Here is a 17,150-nt window from a genome sequence, read left to right as displayed (position 1 = left end):
GCTGCCGTCTGTGGGGTCACACAGGGTCGGATATGACTGAATTGATTTAGCAGCAGTATTGTTATTAACTTTTTAGTTTTATCTCTTTTTTTATAAATCAAGTATTATTAACATGTATAGTAAATTTTGCTTCAGTTTAACTTCCTGTTTACAAATTTTTAAAGTTTATTCATCCTTTTTGCTTTCCACAGCTTTATTTTTGAAGTTCATTCTTAGGAAGTGTTATTAGTGACAGCTTTTTGATAATAATCTTTCTGTTTTATATGTTGTTTTTATTTCACAATCATCCTTCTAAAATAGTTTACTTGGCATAACATTCTAGTTTGACATTTTCTCATACGATATTGAAGAATTTGCCCCTGGCTTCAGCTGTTGCTCTGGAGATGCTGCGTCATTTAGTTCCTTTGAAGTAATCTATCTTCCCCCACCACCCCACATATCTACTTTACCACTCTTCTCTATGTGTTGTTTTTCAACTTGACTGCAAATGGTCTGGGTTTATTTTTATTTTCTGTTTGGATTTCCAAAAACTAAAAATCTTTGCAGCTGAATCTATTCTGAATAATTCTCAGCCATTTTCTCTCCCAGGGTATTTTCTCTCTGGTTCACTCTCTACTCCATGATTTCATCCAAGAATTCTGAAATATCTTTATCCTATGTTGTATCTAGCCTATTAATATTTCCTTAGAATTTTAATTTCTATTTTCATTTTTTAAAAATCCTGATAATTGCTTTTCTGCTTGCATATTGCACTCTTTCTTCTGTTTCCTTAAACACACGAAACACATTTATTTTAACATTTTCTACCTGATTATTTTCTGAGCTGAATTAGGATTAGTTCATTTATTTGAAATATCTAGTTTATTACTTTTTTTGACTGGCATTTGCTAGGATTTTTCCCATCAGATTTTTAAGCGTGTGTCCAATTGTGCTAAATCTCCCTTCATTACAACTCCGTGACTGCACGGGGCGTGCGGTGTATAGCCTTCTTCTATGGCGGGTTTGGGTTGCGCCTCTGCCACTCATCTAACCAAATGCTAATACTTTAAATTCTTTCTTTTGGAGAGATAAAAAGAAGAAGAAGGAGCGGAGCAACCGGGCGGCGAGCGCAGGGAGCGCGGCGGGCGGCCCTGGCGGGAGCAGCGGAGCCTCGGCGCAGCGGGCGGTGGGGCGGGCGCGGGGACCCGGCCTGGCGATAGCGGGACCGCGGGCGTGGGGGCCACTGGCCCTGGGGCCGCCACCAAGGTTGTGACAAAGGAGGAAGATGAGTGGAAAGAATTTGAGCAAAAAAAGGTTGATTACAGCGGCCTAAGAGTTCAGGCAATGCAAATAAGTGAAAAGGAAGATGAAGTTGAAAAAAGAGAAGATCCAAGTGATAACTGGGAAGAAGGTGAAGGTGGAGGTGGTGGTGGTGGTGTAGAAAAATCTTCAGGCCCTTGGAATAAAACTGCTCCGGTACAAGCACCTCCTGCTCCAGTAGTTGTTACAGAAACCCCAGAACCGACAATGACTAGTGGCGTGTATAGGCCTCCTGGAGCCAGGTTGACCACAACAAGGAAAGCATCACAAGGACCACCGGAAATCTATAGTGACGCGCAGTTCCCATCCCTGCAGTCCACTGCCAAGCCTGTAGAAAGCCGGAAATACTGAGCCTTCGTAAGGGTTGACTCCCTCAGATTTGCTGCGCTCATTGTGGACTTCATGTGGATCACAACTTCTGGATAAGAAGGTTACAGCTATTAAGTGTCGATGTGAAACTTGAAACCAGCTCTACTGGATTCCTATCAGAGATCCTGCAGAAAGTCAGCCATCTGGGTTCTGATCTGCTGTAAAAGATGAAGATTTAAGTGACCTTAATTAACCTGTCCTGTGCCACATCTATAAGGAATACTCTGAGGTGGACAGTGGCTGGATTAGACTTCCTGGAACATGCCGCTCTCAAAAGAATTGATGTGCTTGGATAATCTGTAGGGCTCTGACTTATAATTTAAAACTTTGAGTTGTATTCTGAGGTAACCACAAATTAAATTCAACCGAACTTGGGTCACCAAGTGGGGAAAGGGGTAGGAGGGAAAAATCTTATTTCTTTTAGTAATTTTTTATTTGGGTAATGCTTTTTCTGTGTTCCATATTAAGGCTTTTTTTTTTTTTTTTTGCTATCACTTGGAATAGTTCTTTGACAGAGCATATTGCTTAGCTCAGTAACCTGAAGTATACACTGGAATTGTGAAATGTCTCATGAATTTGCCAATCCCTAGAGTGGAACCAAATGGCCTTAAATGTAAAGGGCAGTAAATGCAGGGGGCTCTGCTTCAGGTGCTGCTAAAGCCTCCTCTAATCAGGTCTAAATTGTATAGTAAACTGGTGGAAAGACTTTGTTTAGTTTCTGCTCAGGCCGAGGGAATCATTGTCCTGTCCTTAACAAATTTAAAGCAGTAAGAGCAGAACCTCAACCTGAAACACACTCAAGTTTCACAGATCTTGCATGATCTTTGACAAGAATTACAGATGCACTTGTGCCCAAACATTTAAGGTGTTAGGTATTCTGTAGATGCAGTGATTGTCCCAGTCCTGCTTTGGTATCAACCTTCTGGTGTGTCTTTAAGTTGATCATTTGGAGCGTTAGGGGTGAAAGACAGGTGATATAGCCCTTCTGTTTTTAATAATTACAGCTTAAACTATCCAGTAATTTTTAGTCCTAAAAAGGGACACCAGGACGCTACCCAGGATTGCTGAGCAGTCTTTCCATCTAATGAGATAGTCTCGTAATTTCCTAGTTTTGTATCTTCAGTAGAAATATTTCAAAGTGGCATGTGACCACTTGATGCAGAGTCTGGGTTTCTCTATAATGAAATCCCTTTGCCAAATGTAGGAGTTGCAGACTTGCTACTGGCAAGAGTGAAGCAAATGGGTGAGTAAAACTATCCTGTTGTGGGAGCATTTTCCTCTAGGAGTTGAGTCTTGATAAAAGTGTCAATGCAGGAATCCCACTCCTGGGAAGCTAACAGAATCACCTGATGGGACCTGCAAACTGTATCTGGGCAATAGTGTTGGAGTTACTTAAGGTGGCAGGCAGGATGCCTGTGTTCTGATGTGCTTGGGTGAGTAACTGAGCCAGCCAAGGAGAGGTTGGATGATTGAGAAACAAAGGATTCTTGGTTAATCTGAAGACTTCATTTGGGAACCAAAAATCTTTTAACAAATAATCTCTTGAACCTTGAGCCACATATTTCCCCTGAAAAGTGCATTTTTTCCAGCAAAATTTTGTTGGGGATTATGTTATTGAGGAACAGAGATGAATATATGGAAAAGTTATTTAATGGCATAGAAATCTAAAGACCTGCAAGGAGACTTAAAAATCCCAACCCTTGTTACAACTTTTTAAAAGATTGTGGAATTATCAAAGTGCACATGAATCAAGTTTTAATATGCTGTATGATGGGTGGATGAGGCTGTCCATTGTACCATTTCTTTCTTTGAATTCTCAGGCATGGTTTGGCAGTGCAAAAACTATGTGTCATTAACAAATTCAATAAAAGTAAATCTATGGAAAAAAAATAAATTCTTTCTTTTGAAATTGGAATTATTTTAAAGGATTCAGGCCACACAGATAATCTGATTTTTCTTCCCCATAAGAAAGCACACTTATGGGTCTAATCTCAGGAGAGGCATTTATTTTTCTTTTCCTCCAACAAAACTAAGACTGAGACAGAAAATTCTCTCTTCAGTCTGGCACTGCTGGGTAAATTTTTCCACATCCTACCTTCACATGGAGTATTTTCCTTTGTGACTTTGCACATTGTATGAGACACAGAATATTTCAAAATCCTTCCAGCTTTCTGGATATCTTCAGGATATGCGTCAAAGGCATTGTTGGCTTTTATCCTCTGTTCTTTATATTCCCAGCCTTAAAGAAATCCTGTTACATTTTTGGGGTCTTGTCCAATCATTTACATTGACTTCATTTTGTTTTTTGTAGCAAGTATATCTGTGTTCTAGCTAAAAAGTTTAGGATGTCTAGCCCCATGTATCCTAATATGGAAGTTCACTGTGTCTATATTTTAATTATATTTAGCATGGTTATCTTTGTTCAGATCTTATATTGGTGATAACTACTATCAACTAGTTCTCATAACTTGTTTACTTTGTTCAGACTCTGTATCTAAAGGCCTACTTTGGAGGAGGGTTGTTGACACTCTGTGGACAGGCTGCTAGATTGACTGATTACAATTATACTGGGGAAAAGTGGACCTGATTAGAGCCACATGCATACACTAGTGGAGCAAGTTGACCTTGTCTCACATACTTTTTAAACACCTGGCACCAGATTTCATTCAACCTTTTGGGGAGTAAATCCTATTTTAATGTGAAGATCTTTGAGTTTTTAATACATCTTCACTTTAGCATTGAACTTTTGTATGCTTCATTAGATGGGGATATACTAGATATCAATTTCCTTCATTTTTAATGAACATTTTGTTTTAGAATAGTTTTAGACATACAGAAAAGTTGCAAAGATAATATAGAAAGCTTTCATGTACTCCAAAACTAACTTCCTCTCCTGTTATCATCTTATACTAGTAAGGAGAATCTGTTAGAACATAAGAACCCATGCAGGTTAAGTAGAAGTCCACCTTTTCTTCAAATTTCTTTACCTTTTACCAAATGTCTGCTATTCTAGGATCTTATCATATCACTTTTAATCTTCATGTCTCTTTAAGATCTTAGTAGTTGTTACAGTTTTCTAAGCTTTTTCTTGTTTTTAGTGACCTTGACAATTTTGAGGAGTACTAATCAGAAAACTAAGATCATGGCATCTGGTCCTATCACTTCATGGGAAATAGATGGGGAAACAGTGCAAACAGTGTCAGACTTTATTTTTTTGGGCTCCAAAATCACTGCAGATGGTGAATGCAGCCATGAAATTAAAAGACGGTTACTTCTTGGAAGGAAAGTTATAACCAACCTAGACAGCATATTAAAAAGCAGAGACATTACTTTGGCAACAAAGGTCCATCTAGTCAAGGCTATGGTTTTTCCAGTGGTCATGTATGGATATGAGAATTGGACTGTGAAGAAAGCTGCACAGTGGAGAATTGATGCTTTTGAACTGTGGTGTTGGAGAAGACTCTTGAGAGGCCCTTGGACTGCAAGGTGATCCAACCAGTCCATCCTGAAGGAGATCAGTCCTGGGTGTTCATTGGAAGGACTGATGCTAAAGCTGAAACTCCAATACTTTGGCCACCTAATGTGAAGAGTTGACTCACTGGAGAAGACCCTGATGCTGGGAGGGATTGCAGGCAGGAGGAGAAGGGGACAACAGAGAATGAAATGGCTGGATGGCATCACCAACTCGATGGGCATGAGTTTGAGTAAACTCCGGGAGTTGGTGATGGACAGAGAGGCCTGGCATGCTGTGATACATGGGGTCGCAAAGAGTCGGACATGACTTAGCGACTGAACTGAACTGAATTAGGTATTTTATAGAATACTCCTTATTTGGCATTTTCCTAATACTTTTCTCATGGTTATATATGTGCTGTGTTATAGACTGGGAGGAAGGCTACAGGGATAAGGTACCCTTCTGATTACATCATATCATGATATGTACTTGTCACTGTGACTTATCTTCTGCCCCTTTCTCATACTGTACTCTTTCCTTGAAACTTACTGCTGCACTGTCCACACATAGGGAGGGGGAAATTATGCTTCACTTACTTGAGTTCAGAATATCTACATAAAATATCAATATTTGGGATTTCTCTGCACTGATTTCTGTTTGTTCTCCACAGGAGCTCTAGTATTTGACTTTTTAGTGTGACTCATGTATTTTTACTACACAATAATAATTGATATTATTAACAATTTTATTGTATTTGTTAATATGCTTATAATTAATTATGGTTATTACTATTAATAACCCATTGGCTTTAACCCATTAGCACATAGAGGGTTTTAGCCTTCTCTTCTGGTTTGTCTGTATCCTTGCACTCCAATAGTGAGGAACCGAGCTCTAATCATCTTCCATTTATTTACTTATATTTTAAGTTTCAGGGTAAAATGTGCAGTGGTTTCAGAATTGTTAAATTTTTCTCCCATGGGGCACAACTTTATCAATTAGAGTCGAGTCCTTATGTACAATTCCTTTTGTCTTGGTCTTTTTTTTTCCCCCATTTATTTTTATTAGTTGGAGGCTAATTACTTTACAATCTTGTAGTGATTTTTGCCATACATTGACATGAATCAGCCATGGATTTGCATGTGTTCCCCATCCCGATCCCCCCTCCCACCTCCTTCCCCATCCCATCCCTCTGGGTCTTCCCACTGCACCAGCCCTGAGCACTTGTCTCATGCATCCAACCTGGGCTGGTGATCTCTTTCACCCTTGATAGTATACTTGTTTCAATGCTGTTCTCTCAGAACATCCCACCCTCGCCTTCTCCCAGAGTCCAAAAGTCTGTTCTGTACATCTGTGTCTCTTTTTCTGTTTTGCATATCTTTTAAAATTCCATATTTATGCATTAGTATACTGTATTGGTGTTTATCTTTCTGGCTTACTTCACTCTGTATAATGGTCTCCAGTTTCATCCATCTCATTAGAACTGATTCAAATGAATTCTTTTTAATGGCTGAGTAATATTCCATGGTGCATATGTACTACAGCTTCCTTATCCATTCATCTGCTGACGGGCATCTAGGTTGCTTCCATGTCCTGGCTATTATAAACAGTGCTGCGATGAACATTGGGGTGCACGTGTCTCTTTCAGATCTTGTTTCCTCCGTGTGTATGGCCAAGAGTGGGATTGCTGGGTCATATGGCATTTCTATTTCCAGTTTTTTAAGGAATCTCCACACTGTTTTCCATAGTGGCTATACTAGTTTGCATTACCACCAACAGTGTAAGAGGGTTCCCTTTTCTCCACACCCTCTCCAGCATTTATTGCTTGTAGACTTTTGGATAGCAGCCATCCTGACTGGTGTGTAATGGTACCTCATTGAGGTTTTGATTTGCATGTCTCTGATAATGTGTGATGTTGAGCATCTTTTCATGTGTTTGTTAGCCATCTGTATGTCTTCCATGGAGAAATGTCTGTTTAGATCTTTGGCCCATTTTTTGATTGGGTCATTTATTTTTCTGTAATTGAGCTGCAGGAATTGCTTGTATATTTTTGAGATTAATCCTTTGTCTGTTTCTTCATTTGCTATTATTTTCTCCCATTCTGAAGGCTGTCTTTTCACCTTGCTTATAGTTTCCTTTGTTGTGCAAAAGCTTTTAAGTTTCATTAGGTCCCATTTGTTTATTTTTGCTTTTATTTCCAATATTCTGGGAGGTGGGTCATAGAGGATCCTGCTGTGATTTATGTCAGAGAGTGTTTTGCCTATGTTCTCCTCTAGGAGTTTTATAGTTTCTGGTCTTACATTTAGATCTTTAATCCATTTTGAGTTTATTTTTGTGTATGGTGTTAGAAAGTGTTCTAGTTTCATTCTTTTACAAGTGGTTGACCAGTTTTCCCAGCACCACTTGTTAAAGAGGTTGTCTTTTTTCTATTGTATATTCTTGCCTCCTTTGTTGAAGATAAGGTGTTCATAGGTATGTGGATTTATCTCTGGGCTTTCTATTCTGTTCCATTGATCTCTATTTCTGTCTTTGTGCCAGTACCATACTGTCTTGATGACTGTGGCTTTGTAGTAGAGCCTGAAGTCAGGCAGGTTGATTCCTCCAGTTCCCTTCTTCTTTCTCAAAATTGCTTTGGCTATTTGAGATTTTTCACAATTTGTATGTTTTGGTCTTATCATAACTACTTCTTTCCAAAAATATGTGGGTCAATACATTCCCCAGTCCCCCTCAGTGAAATTATTCCATTCATTTGAAATATGGTTAGCTACTTTTGTAACATTCTGTATTCTATCTTGGATTTTCCTGCTCTACTATGCTTTCCTAAATGATTTTTAAAGTATTTTCATATATATGACTTTATTCTTTGCACTGTAAATTTCTACGTTCACTGTAAAGTATCATAGATAATGGTTTCACTGCTCTGAAGTATCCTCTGTACTTCACCTATTCACACCTCCCTCTTCCCAAAGCCCTTAGGAACCATTGACCTCTTTACCATTTCTAGGGTTTTGCTTTTTCCAGTATGTCAGCTAAATTGAATGCTGCAGTATGTGACTTTTTCATACTGACTAATTTCACTTAGCAATACACATTTAAGAATCATCTGTGTATTTGCATGGATTTTTAACCCATTCCTTTTTTCATTGAGTAGTTTCCCATTGTATGTATGACTTAAACCACATTTGTGTAAGGATTCACCTCTTAAAAGATGTTTGTGTCTGATTTTTGGCAATTATGAATAAATGAGTGCTAAATATTTATGTACATGTTTTTTCTGTAGACATAGATTTTAAAGCCAGTTAAATAAATTCCTTGGAGCCCAATAACTGGATGATATTATGAGACTACATTTAGCTTTGTAATCAATTGCTTATCTGTATCTAAAGTGGTTGTATCATTTTGCATTCCCAAAACAATGAATAAGAGTTTCTGTAGCTCTGTATTCTTGACAGCATTTGATATGATCAAATTTTTGAAATTCAGCCATTATAATGTTTAGTCAAATCTCATTGCTGTTTTAATTTGCAATGTCAATGACAAATTACACTGAATATCTTATCATGTTTATTGGCCACTAGCGTACAACATGTTGAGATCAACTGCTTATAACATGTTGAGGTTATTTTTTTCAGATTTTCTGCCCATTTTTAAATGAATTTTTGCTTTTTATTAATTGAAATATAGTTGATTTACAATATTGTCTTACTTTCAGGTGTACAGAAAGTGATATATATTTTTCCAGATTATTTTCCTTTATAGGTTATTGTAAGATGTTGACTATTTTCCCCTGTGTAACATAGTACATCCTTGTTGCTTACCTATTATATATATAGTAATATATATATTCTATTATTGCATATCCTAATTTACCTTTCTCCTTTCCCTTTCCTCTTTGGTTACCATAAGCTTTTTCTATGTATGTGAGTCCATTTCTGTTTTGTAAATGGATATATTTGTATTATTTCTAGATACTGTGAATAAGTGATGTTATATAATATTTATTTTTCTCTGATTTACTTAGCTTAGTATGGTATTCTGTAGGTCCATCCATGTTGCTGCAAATGGCAACATTTCATTCTTATTTATGGCTGAGTAATATTCTATTATAATACCACATCCTCTCTGTCATCCATATGTTGATGGCCAGTAGTTTGTTTCCACATTTTGGCTATTGTAAACAGTGATGCTATGAACATTGGCATGCACATATATTTTTGAATTGGAGTTTTCATACTTCCAACTATATGTTCAGGAATGGAATTGTTGGATCATATTATAACTCTATTTTTAGTTTTATAAGGACCCTCCAAACTGTTTTCCACAGAGGTTGCACCAATTTACATTCCCACCAACAGTGTAGGAGGTTTCCCTTTTTCCCTTACCCTGTAGTTTTGTTTTCCTATTGTTGAGTTTTAAGAATTCATTGTACATTTTAGATGCAAATCCTCTATCAGATAAATGATTTTCAAATATTTTCCCAATCTTTTTACCCAAGTTCATTTATAAACTCAGTGAAATCCCAACCAAAAACCCAGCAAGATATTTTATAGGTAGTTGCTTACTCTTTCTGTATTCCATATTGCAGCAACCAGCCACCTTTTGTGTTAGAATCTTTGTAATCATTTATTGGGGTTTCCCTGGTGGTGCAGATGTTAAAGAATCTGCCTGCAATGCCTATTACCTCTAATCTCAATAACCTTCATGTTTTAAACAACCTATCTCAAATATCTCCTACTTTTCACTTGCTGCTGCTGTAAGCCATGTCCCTAGTTTTTCTTACTTTAACTTTTGTAAAGTGTCCTACTAAAGTACAGGGTGGCAGAATACACCACCTCAAAATGTGCCCCTTTGGCATAGGATTATTTTGAGCTAAAGGCATATGAAAACAGCAGGTATCAGAAAACCATTCTGACCTCCCCTTTCCCTCCTGAAAGCAGGAGATAAAACTCCCATGTGAAAAATGTTCTCTGTGTTTGAGGATGAAAGAAACATTCTTATCACCAGAGATAGGGAGTAGAAGCCAAGAAAATTCTGTACAAGCAGATCTTGTTCAAATAATTCTTATCTTTCTTTAGCCTCCCCATATATTTTAGTTACTTTTCAACAATTGCCTTCCTTTACTCAACCTAACGTAAAAGCATATAGGTTTGCCACTTCTTTGGAATTTCATTTCCTTGTGAAAGGTCATGTGTTGCTGAAAACTTAAATAAATATGTCTGCTTTTCCCCCCATTAATCTCCCTTATGTCAATTTAATTCCCAGACCTAGCTGAAGACCCTAATAGAGTAGAGGTAAAATTTTGCCTCCACTGCAAAAGTAATGGCTTTTAAGGCATCTCACTGTTAACATCTCTGTTATGTCTCTAGCCCATGTGATTTTATTTCTCAGAGGGAAAAAAGGGAAATCCTCTTTATTGGTATAGTTAAATTCAAATCAGTTATAATGACTTTTAAAGTTTTTAACTACTTAGCAGTCACTGACCTAAACTGTCTGCGTATTCCTCTGCATCCCACAACTTCTACTCATTACTCTATTCCCTCATATCCTGAACCAGTGTAAGCTTTTTCTTAGCCTTATTTTGCCCATGCCCCCTTTATAGCTTGTAATAGTTTCAATTTAGCTATGAAAATATCATTCTAACTGATATACATTTTTCAACCTGTTGTATCTGATCAATTGAATAATAGAGATTATCAATGAATGTAAGTTTTGTATTGTGAACAGACATCAGTTTTATTGCCAATGGTGTAATGAATAGGCATTATCTTGGATTATAACTGCACATTTGGAGTTTACTTTATAGTGCTTTAATGAACAATGGATAAACAGATTTGAGTGGAATATCAATACATAGGTTCATAAAGATAATATTAAAGACTGTCATTAAATACACTTATATCTTTGCATAATAACAGATATTAAAATGTAACATCCACCATTGAATTCCATGCTTAAATATGGTGTATTTTGAAAAGGAACATATATGTGAGTACAAAGAGGAAAAATTAACTTCAGAGGAAAAAAAAAAAACACAACATTTGAAACATAAGGGAAATATTTTGGAAGTATCACTTCTCAAACAAATGACAGGTATCCGCAGAGAGCTTTCCTCTGAAAAGCTATAAAATAAGATCTTCAAAGAAGCCAAGTAGATGGAGGGTTTAATTCCAATTTTCTTGGTAAGTAGAATAAAAAAATGATGACTTGGGTTTTTTTCCCAGTTCTGTGAATGTTTGCTAAACTTCATGTTATTATGATCTCTGATATTTGCAAATATTGTGAAGATGGCAACAATGGAAAAGATCTATGTGTGTTTAGCCAAAAATACATACTATCGGCAAGTCCACTTAAATTATAAGTTCTAAGTAAGCCCCCCCCACACACAAAAAAAACAAAACAAAACAAAACAGGGCTTCCCAGGCAGTGCCAGTGGTAAAGAACCCACCTGCCAATGCAGGAGATGCAAGAGATGCAGGTTGAATTCCTTGGTCTGAAAAATCCCCTGGAGAAGGAAATGGAAACCCACTCCAGTATTCTTGCCTGCAAAGTTACATGGACACCGGGGCCTGGCAGTCTACAGTCCATGGGATGGCAGAGAGTCAGGCCCAACTGAGCACATGTGCAAGCCAAAACTATTCTTAGAAATAAGAAAGAGCTCTTCCATGATTTGGTAAACGATCAATTGAATGTATTCAATTTCATAATGTTTTACTACTATACTGGCATACCCCTCTCTTTGTAAAGGAAATATATTAGATGAAGACATTTTCTAGTTAACAGGAAAAATAAGTAGTCCCTGTTACCTGGATCTTTATGACAGTTTTTCATGCCACAATCACAGTTTAGTTTTCTGCTATAGGACAGAAGTTCCACGGAAAAGGAAAAAGCCAACCAAGTCACAAGGACTCATATAACCATGTGACTAAAGCACTTTATTGTACAGAATATATACTCACACTTTGTTAGAGAAACGTATACATGCTCTGTGCATTAAGGTAAATTATAACAAGAATATTTGACTGGCAGAAGCTTCATAGATTTATTCAGCCACATAGTCCTAACCTACGGCATAAGAGCTGATGATAACATAATTCAGAGAGACAGAGTGAAATTCACAAAGATTTTTGCCTTCTAATGTATGCAAACTTTACTAAAATTTCTCCTGTTTCTTCCTTCTCATTTCAACTGTACCTACCATGCATGGCAAAGAGAATATAAAAATGACAGAAGTGCTACATTCTCAAGACAATGATAGCAAATGCCGATTAATTTGTATGAGAACATCTTCTTTGTTTCCTTTCCTTTACACGTTTTTTAGTTAGAGTACCCCAACTGAGAAACACAGCTTCTGTCTAGACGTTAGTCTCAGTGCCAGAGTCACTCTTGAAGCAGAGATGAGGATAAAGTATGTAATCTTATTCTATTTGAAATAAAAATCTGGGTTCTTCAAGACTTGTTAGAGTCCAATATGTATAATCAAACCTGAATTCTCTGGAATTTTTTGATGTTTGTCAAACATCACAAAAATGCCACAGATATGGGAAAGAAGAGTAGACAGGTAACTCTCAGGGCAATAGGCAAGATTTAAGCATGCTGGCAGCATGTTTTCCTTCATGATTTGAAAGTTTTCTTTTTAAACAAATTCTTAAGTGTATAAAGTTAAGGACAACAGTAGGGGAAACTCATGCTAGAAAAAAAGTGAATTGATTCGTTTAAAGTATCTTAGAGGTTCAGAAAAAGAAATGAAGTCTTCAAACAGCCAGTCTCATGTTTAGTTCAATCTCTCATGCTTGGAGTAGGTGAGCTGATATCTAACTCAGGGTCATTGAAACTTTCACAGTAGATGTCTTATGAAACAACTTTAATGAAATGAACTTGCCAGTCCACTCAAAGGTGTGTAATAGCATTTTCCTTTGATCTTTAATTCATCTATTTCACTTCCTCCTGAGCTGATTTAAAGTAAAACTTTAATAGCTAGTTGCAAGCTCTTTGAGATAACTTCATTGCCTAATTTTGTATTCTCTGGAACTTATTGGCTTGCCTAAGAAGGAGCATAAGTGAGTAGAGATGTGGATGAAATTTGATCTGCCTTGAGATGATAACTGCAGGATTCACTGTAACCATAAATGTTTTATGATTCCATATAATAACAATAGAAGGGAATCAGGAATCCTAAAAGTAGGAATATTTATCAAATTACAGATATGTCTCACATGAATATAGATGCTTCATATGCAAAATCCAGTATATGACTTTAGATTGCTGCTATCATTGAGATTAACCAAATTTCCACCATTAAACTTTTTCTTTTTATAAAGTAATACTCACCTGGAAGAGGACATGGCAACTCACTCCAATATTCTTGCCTGGAGAACCCCATGGACAGAGGAGAGTGGAAGGCTACAGTTTCATAGAGTCACAGAGTTGGACACATCTGAAGTGACTTAACATGCATGCAGTTTATGACATAGAAGAATAATAGTGATATATAAAATATTGTTCAGTTCAGTTCAGTCGCTCAGTCATGTCTGACTCCTTGCAACCCCATGAACCGCAGCACGCCAGGCCTCCCTGTCCATCACCAACTCCCAGAGTCCACCCAAATCCATGTCCATTGAGTCCATGAAATATATATATGTGTATTTTAACAAAAGTGTAATGTAAAAAATTATCATCTATTAAGATAATCTATTTAGTTGTTGTATTTAAAAATCTAAATAGCTGTTAATTTAAGAAGATAGTTTTCTAAATTTATGAAGGCTTTGCTCATAATGAATAGTTAATTTCTTTCAACCATTGAGTATAAAGTTATGATTTATAGAATAGGAAAATAAGGTCTCAGAGAGTCCATGAATGCATGATACTATTAGGGTTGACTATAATAAGGACAAATAAAACATAAAATTATTCGGTAAATATATAGGATCATAACTAATACAAAGAAAAATTTAATATTGTAATAACTTCATATGCTGTGTAATATATTTGTTGTTCAGTTGCTCAGTTATGTCTGACTCTTTGTGACCCCATGGACTGCAGCATGCCAGGATTCCCTGTCCTTCACCATCTCCTAGAGCTTGCTCAAACTCATGTCCATTGAGTCAATAATGCCATCCAACCATCTCTTCCTCTATCATTCCTTTCTCCTCTTGCCTACAATCTTGCCCAGCATCAGGGTCTTTCCTACTGAGTTGACTCTTCACATCAGGTGGCCAAAGTATTGGAGATGCAGTTTCAGCATCAGTCTTTCCTATAAATATTCAGGATTGATTTCCTTTAGGATTGACTGGTTTGATCTCCTTGCACTCCAAGGAACTCTCAAGAGTCTTCTCCAACACCACAGTTCAAAACCATCAATTCTTTGGCATTCAGCCTTCTTTATGGTCCAGCTTTCACATTCATACATGACTACTGGAAAAACTACAGCTTTGACTATACTGACCTTTGTCAGTAAATTTACATCTCTGCTTTTTAATATGCTGTCTAGGTTGGTCTTAGCTTCTCTTCCGAGGAGCAAGCATCCTTTAATTTCATGGCTGCAGTCACCATCAACAGTGATTTTGGAGCCCGAGAAACTATAGTATGTCACTGTGTCCACTGTCTTCCCATTTATTTGCCATGAAGTGATGGGACCAGATGCCATGATCTTAGTTTTTGAATGCTGGGTTTTAAGCCCACTTTTTCTCTCTCCTCTTTCACTTTCATCAAGAGGCTCTTTAGTTCTTTTCTTTCTGCCATAAGGACGGTGTCATCTGCATGTCTGAGGTCGCTGATATCTCTCCCGGCAACCTTGATTCCAGGTTGTGCTGCATCTAGCCCGTCATTTTGCATGATGTACTCTGCATAGAAGTTAAACTAGCAGGGTGACGGTATATAGCCTTGAAGTACTCCTTTCCCAATTTGGAACCAGTCAGTCTGTTGTTCCATGTCCGCTTCTAACTGCTGCTTATCTTGACCTGCATACAGGTTTCATACGAGGCAGGTAAGGTGGTCCGATATTCCAATCTCTTTAAGAATTTTCCAGTTTGTTGTGATCCACACAGTCAAAGGTAATGTTAAATTGCTGTGTTTTACACCTGAAACTATTATAATTTTGTAGCTACTGTGCTGCCCTTGTGTAGTTGTTAAGTCGTGTCTGACTCTTTTGTAACTTCACGGACTGCAGCCCACCAGGCTCCTCTGTCCATGAGATTCTCCAGGCAAGAATACTGGAGTGGGTTGCCATTTCCTTCTCCAGGAGATCTTCCTGACCCAGGGATCAAATCTGTGTCTCCTACATTGACAGGCAGATTCCTTACCACTGAGCCAGCCAGGAAGCCCATGTCAGCTATACTTCAATTAAAGATAAGAAATTCTAAGAGATGTAAGAAAGTAAATATGGAGAATTAAGAATCTTAATATCAAAATAACCGCTTTTATACATGATTTTATCTTCCAGATTGATTCTAATAGGAAAGTAAAGTAATACTTATTATTCTCTTATGATTGCAAGCTGAAAATTCAGTTTAATAAAATGCAATTAGAGTCTTTTTAGCAAAAGAGAATCTAATTGATTCTCTTTGGCAATATGCATGATTTTTAAATCAAAATTAAAGAAATTAAATATGCATAGTTTTAAATCAAAATTTGCATACTGCCAAAGAGAATTAGATTTTCTTTGGCAATATGTGTAATTTTTAAATCAAAAATATTTTAATCTAACTTTCCCTTCTGGAAAGTTGATGTGAAAAAGGAGGCAAACTTAAAGGGTTAAAAATTTTGCAGTTTCTTCCACTGGCTACCACCCTATATTTTGTTTTACTTGCTTTAAACAAACCATCTTCTCAGAACCAAAATCAAGGGAAACAATGGATAGTGTTACACTTGAAAGAATACTGTTTTGAAAGTTAGAAAATAGAGATAAATAGACATGATCATCTGACTTGTCCTACTAACTGGCCATTATAGCTATATTTTGCCCCAGAGGTTCATATATTTTCTTGGGGCTTACATTTGTTCTTGGTTCTTATTAATTCTTTATGTAGAGCCCCACATTTAAAGATTTGGAAGAAAATCTGATGATTCCCTTGTGATCTAATCAGTCTCTTTAGTTCAAAGTGAGGTGATTCTAGCCACTAGAACAATATTCTTTTCCAAGATTACTTACCCTTCTGTCACAACTTTTTTTTTTTTTTTTTTGGTCCAATGCCATTTTTTTCAGGTCTGTCAGATGATTTACCCTTTCTTGTCTTAGTTATACTTTTTATTGCCTTGCTACATTATGTTCATAGTCAGTAAATAACCACATGGGAATCAATTTTCTAACTTTCCATTCATTGCTTTTAAAGTTGATGGAGAATTTTTATCAATGATAATTTTAGAGACTTCGTTATGTTATCATTATTCCAAAGGTCTCTATCCACGTATGTGTGACTGGGATTCTAACCAACACGGTTCCTGAAATCTGCCTCTAGACACTCACTGCTGCTCCCTCAGCCCCTGAGGCTGCCACTGCTGTTGGTTTGGGGCCATCACCAGATGCCTTATTGGAGGCGCAACTCTATCCAAGTCCTTAGTATTGAAAGAAGAGTCAACTGGTTATTTCTCTGGCGGGTGTTGATGTATCTGCCATGACATGTGGGGCTTCACTCAATGTTGCTATCACTCATCCTGTTGTAGTCACACTTTAAGAGAATAACTGCTAATGAAAGATCAAATTTTGTCTACTTTTGGGCAAATAAAGGGCATGCCTTCCAACCCTTATTCTCTAGACTAATTTTGAAACATCTGACCCTCTAAATGTTCATATGTCTAAGCATTTTTGAGGTTAAGTTTTATTTTAAATAGAAATTCATCTCGAAGTCTAACAGGGATATCTGAAATCACTGTTGGCTTGAATGGTGACCCTCCCCTCTTCAGGGCTCTGATATAGAATTGATTTCCTTACCAAAGGTAAGCCCCAAACAATGATTTTCATTTGTGCTACTTTTTCATATGTATATCTATATGAAAAATTGTGAATGTGAAAAACTGTGCCTTTAGCCATTTTCAG

General features: G+C 37.0%; 1 pseudogene; it reads left to right on the top strand.

Moving 5' to 3' along the window:
• The first annotated feature begins 1,238 nt into the window (after window positions 1–1,238).
• LOC139038715 (protein CDV3 homolog pseudogene) lies at window positions 1,239–3,543 on the top strand (annotated as a pseudogene).
• The last annotated feature ends 13,607 nt before the right edge of the window (window positions 3,544–17,150 follow it).

The sequence above is a fragment of the Odocoileus virginianus genome, chromosome 16, assembly GCF_023699985.2.
Source record: "Odocoileus virginianus isolate 20LAN1187 ecotype Illinois chromosome 16, Ovbor_1.2, whole genome shotgun sequence".
Classification (NCBI taxonomy): Eukaryota; Metazoa; Chordata; class Mammalia; order Artiodactyla; family Cervidae; genus Odocoileus; species Odocoileus virginianus.
This window is presented reverse-complemented; position numbering and strand designations above follow the sequence as displayed.